Below are 5,750 nucleotides of genomic sequence, written 5' to 3' on the forward strand. Positions count from 1 at the left end.
CGAGGCAGTCGACAACCCTGTTCATAGATGTGCTTAGGCCAACTCCACCGTGTGACCCTAAACAGACGTCCGTTTTGTCCGGATTCTGTCCGTTTGGGTAGCGATTTGGAGTCATATCCGGGCGTGTCCTGGGATGCGGTGGCCGTGCGCCCAGCGCGCGGACGCATCCTTTTGCCCTATCCTGTTCGTCAGGGCCAAAAATGCCCAAATTTTCATCAAAACTAGTTTACAACCCAAATATTTGTCTAAAAATTAAAATAGTTTTACAACCCAATTGAAATTGTCTTTAATAAAATATGTTTACAACCCAATTGAAATTGTCTTTAATAAAATATGTTTACAACTAAACATAAAATGGACCAATACATCTATTGGTTGCCAATGTGATCCCACACGTGCTCAACCAAGTCATTTTGAAGATTCAAATGAGTGTGCCAATCACGCATCTCACGGTGGAACTGAGCAAACCGTTCAAATATGGCCGGGTCTTGGTGCAGGGGCTCAATATTTCACCTTGATAGTCAAATCCTTGGTCGAAGATACTCTCATCACGCTCGTCCTCGACGATCATGTTGTGTATAATCACACAAGCAGTCATCACCTTCCAAAGCTTCCTTTCATCCCATGACAGTGCAGGGTTTCGAACGATACCCCACCGGGATTGAAGCACACCAAAAGCACGTTCCACATCCTTTCTAACACTCTTGCATTTGGGCAAATCTCTTTCTCTTCTCACCTTGGGGTTTCGAGATTGTCTTCACCAAAGTTGACCACTGAGGATATATACCATCTGCTAGATAGTATCCCTTGTTGTAATGGTGGCCGTTGATCTCAAAGTTGACAAGTGGGGAGTGGCCTTCTGCAAGCATCGCGAAGACTGGAGAACGCTGCAGCACGTTGATATCATTGTGAGAACCTGTCATGCCGAAGAAAGAATGTCATATCCAAAGATCCTGTGATGCCACCGCTTCTAATATGACAGTGCACGCCTTGACATGCCCTTTGTACTGGCCCTGCCAAGCAAATGGACAGTTCTTCCACTCCAAGTGCATACAATCTATGCTGTCAAGCATGCCTCGAAAGCCTCTAGCTGCGTTGGTCGCCAACAATCTCTCTGTATCAGCGGCAGTTGGCTGCCTCAAGTACTCTGGGCCAAACACCTCGATCACAGCCTGACAAAACTTGTAAATTGACATCAGACATGTTGTCTCACTCATACGCACATACTCATCCACCAGATCGCCTGGAATTCCATATGCAAGCATGCGGATGGCCGCTGTGCATTTCTGGTAAGAGGAGAATTCAAGCTTGCCAAGGGCATCTGTCTTGCACTCAAAGTATGGGTCATGAGCAACCACTCCCTCTCGGATACGATTGAACACATGCCTTGCCATTCGAAAACGGCGACGGAATTTATCCGGCTTGAAGAGCGGGGTGTTGGCAAAGTAATCAGCATAGAGCAAGGCGTGCCCTCTCTCCCTGTTGCGGTTCAGGTTGGGAGCACGGCCAGGGAATGACCCCCTGTACCGAGGAAGCTGCCGTTGAATGTGGTCATGAACGACCAGTGCAGCCATCACAATATCTTCATCATCCGACGACGAATCGTCCGATGAACAAAGAAAGTGATGGAAGAAAAACTCGTCTTCACTGTCCATACCTTTGTGGGCAAAATGTCGAACACCTTGCGGGCGTGGTGGCGAAGAGGCCGCGATGATCACCTCGACGCAGCAGGGGTGGTTGCCGGCCGGCTACTGGCCGCTGTGGACCTCTCATCGGGAGCTGCCGAGGACGCCGTGCTGCGTCGCCGGCGGTCATGTCCCCTCTGCGGCCGGCAAAGACGTCGACGGCCAAACCTCCTATCGACGGCCAAAACTACGGCCACAGCACGGGCGTGGTGACGGCCATGTCGAGAAGTGGTTTGGTCGGGACGGCCGGAGGCTGCGCGGTGAGGAGGCGACCGGAGAATAGCGGCGGCGCCGGCGGCGGGGCGGGGCGCGAGAGAGAGAGGGTGAAAGCGGAGGGAGCGGAGGGACTGCTAGTGTCCCCGGCAGGCGGGCCAAGGGGGAGGACAAAGGCGTGCGTCCAAGCCGTCCGCGCGCATCCGTTTCATCCCAAACCGAGCGCAAGTTTGGGCCGGGAATGGGTCAAAAACGGACGGAATCCGGACATTTGTCCGTTTAAGGCCGTGCGCTGGGCTGCGCTATTCGTTTGTTTTACTCCAAACAAACGGGGGCATACATGATAGGGGCATACATGATAGGGCCGTACGGTGGAGTTGGCCTTACCTGATCGGCCCTGAATTGGATAACGATCGGACAACCACATGGTATGATGGATAACGACAACGCGGCTAACAGTCGCATCTCGAGTGCACCACTCCTTCGGCTCCTGCTTTACGCTTGCGGCAAAGTCCTAGGCCCTCTTAATTCGATCCTCGGCCGTGCAACAGTCCAGTGCATGCTCCTGTGGCAATTAGTCCAATAAGTTATGTGAAGTCCATTGATAAGACGACTAAGTTGTGTACGTGTCGATAATTGTAGAATCCCTTTCTATAATCGATCAGACGATCCACGGACCAAGGTAGAACGCGATCAACAGACACATACATAGATGCCACCCGGCCAGGCCATAGCGTCCAAAGGTCAGGCAGACATACCAAAATATGTCGCCCGACAAGCCACAACGTGCAAAGGCCAGGTAGACGGCAAAACACACACCATCCGGCCACATCACAACGTACAAAGCATGAGCAAATACACTAAAACACGCCTTCTGGTAAGGGTTCGTGATGGCAAGAAGCAATGCGGCGCCTCGACAGACAACAGGCGGAACACAACTAAAACAGCCGTGTGAAATTATGGGCAATCGGGCACCTCTGAATTGGTGACCCACATGACCCGACAAACAGACAAATAGACTCAGCAATGGCACATCCCAGAAAATGTATGTAAATTACATCTAGGCAAATATACTAGTGGCATTATTATTTATCGAGTAAGTCACCATCTAGGAACACTAGAGTAGCAGCCCAGAAGCTAAGTGAATTATGTGAAACATAAAATGAAAGTGAAGCAAAATATTTGAAAAGACCAACTAACAAACTATGGCTCGTAAGTTGAGTGAACTATTTTGAAACATAAAACGAAAGTTAAGTAAACTGTTTGAAGAGAACAACTGTAACCATTAGCTTAGAGACCAGTTGCTGCCAAGAAATAAGAAATATAAAATGGAAGTTAATCCGTCATGGGCAAGAACACGCATGTCCGACAAAGCCAACCATCTAGGGTGGTTCCATCCGGTAAGAGCTATGGTGAAAAAACTGGCATGCGTGTTCTTGCCCATGATGGGTTAGTTCCCTACTTTGGTCGAGAAACGCTAGCTTTGCGCCAGATTTTTCCACTCGGCCGACTCGAGCTGCCATAGAATGTTTTGCGCCAGAATGTTTCACTCAAACGAATTGAGCTTCCTTGAAATGGACAGTCGGTTGATCCGCCTAATATGTTTGTTGTTTTCGTGGGCGTCATGTAGACACAGCCTCGCGCACGTCTGTCCAACACGTTGCACACCCGGGCTTTACCTGCCCGGTACTCGTCGTCGTGCACCCTGCCCGGCTCATACACATTTGTGGCTTTCCCGGCTTACCTATAACTTGTCGCAGAGAACAACTAGAGTTGGAAGTTAAGTGAGCTATGTGAAACATAAAATAGAACTTAAGTGAACTCTTTCAAGAGAGCAACTGACGAACTACAACTCCAAAGTGAACCATTTGGAATATAAAATGAAAGTAAAGTCACCTGTTTGAAGAGACCAACTGCAATGTTGGCACAAAGAAAAATGGCAGCCAGGAAGAAAAGAACAAATAGTTCAAGTTTTTCCTCCATAGCTTTTACTATAACATCTTTGGTCAGCTCATGGGCATTCAATTGTTTTCTTGTGTTGATCAAGAAAAACGTGAAACCCGTTAAAAAAGTGAAACCGAGACGCATTCACGCGTCCTCGATTTTCATCACATGTGTGGGTTCCCAAAGAGAAGTCCTGAAGAGACGATGAGGCTGCTATCCAGCTACCAACGACGACTCTCATAAGAGACGACATTATTTCCTCCGCTATATAAAAAAGACTGGTGTGATAGGGTTCTCACTCACCTTCTAGATTATCTTTTGTTTCAATTTCTCCCAACCCATCCGGAAACATCTCTATATAGTCCATCAATTCCGCCTGGATCAATCTCCTTATCGAGGAGAACGAGCCTTCACAAGTGATGTTGTATGGCGAGGCACCCTCTCCCCACGCCGCGTTAGCAGCGGCCGCGTACGCCAACAATGAGTACGAAATACCCCTTTCCGTGGACCACTTCGATGCGCCACGTCTAGCCTCCTCAAGTCCCAAATGTGACCTCCACGAAACACGGTGACTCGGGGCCACGCTTCCTCTACAACCAGCCTATTAGACGTGACCGGCCCCATCACCGTCTACCTGACGGATGTCATGCACCAAGTCACCTTAAGTCAAACTTCATAAAGTTTGACCAAATTTATATACAAAATTATGAATACCTACAATGCTAGAAATATACAATATGAAAGTTAATTCAATGATCAATCTAATGGTATTGACTTTATATCGTGAATGTTGTTATTTTCTTATAATCTTAATCAAACTTCACTATGTTTGACTTGAAACAAATCTTATATAAGAACTAAAAAGAAACGGAGGGGGTGTCTAAGCTAAGTTTGACACATGAATTTGGCGTTTGGTGTGCCTCCCCTTCATTTGCAAATTGGCGACCCTAAAAATACTCTCCAGCTCTATTTAGAGTAAAATACATTGAAGGTCCTACAAGTATTCCAAATGTGTCAAATAGGTTTTAAAAGTTTAAAATCGTTCACCACGGGTTCTATATGTGTACTTTAACCATGACTTTTAAAACCTACTTAATACATTTGGAATACTTTTAAGACGCGTGGTGAACGATCTGCACACGTTGAAGACGTGCAGTGAAGGATTTCAAATTTTTAGGACCTATTTGACATACTTAAAATACTTTTAGAATCTTCAATGTATTTTACTCCTTTATTTATTTACCTAGGGCATCTCCAGCGGCGATCCGTAAATTTCCTCCCGCATTCGTCCATACACATGAATGCAAGAGACCACCATCCAACCGTAGCCGCATACATTTTGCCAACAATTCAAACTAACAGGACAAAATTCATTCAAACACGGCTGGACTTCATATAAACATGCCGAATTTCATATAAACATGTCAGATTTCCTTATAATTGGGACATACTTAAACTACAAGCAGTTATCGTCTTGCTCTGGAGGTATAATTAATCAACCTAATATATGATCGCGGCGCCTGTTTCCCGTGTCCGGCCATGAGCCCCGAGAACTGAAGCTTTTCCTTCTCCAATTCTGCCTCGGCGCTCTCCAGCTCCGCCTCTGGAGCCCCGGAACTGAAACTGTCCGCGTCCCCGCCAAGCAACTAATCTGCCGTTGATGCTTAGCTCACTAAGCATGGCGTCGACGAGAGGGGAGGGGCGGTGGCCTTCCTAGGACTAGAGCGGTGGCGACCTACAGTGCACTACTCTTCCTCGCTACCGGCGGCGCCTGCGGACGTGCCAGCTACGTGGTCGTGGCGGGCGCGGCCTCGGCGGAGCCGGTGATGTTGCCCTCGTTGTCGGTCTCGCCGAATACCGGGTCCGCCGCCTCGTCGCACTCATTGTAGGCGGCCGCCACCTCCGCCG

General features: G+C 48.1%; 1 pseudogene; it reads right to left on the minus strand.

Annotated features, from left to right (window-relative positions):
• Positions 1 to 421: 421 nt before the first annotated feature.
• Positions 422 to 1,655, minus strand: LOC125532922 (annotated as a pseudogene).
• Positions 1,656 to 5,750: the final 4,095 nt, after the last annotated feature.

This window comes from Triticum urartu, chromosome 1 (genome assembly GCF_003073215.2).
Source record: "Triticum urartu cultivar G1812 chromosome 1, Tu2.1, whole genome shotgun sequence".
NCBI lineage: Eukaryota > Viridiplantae > Streptophyta > Magnoliopsida > Poales > Poaceae > Triticum > Triticum urartu.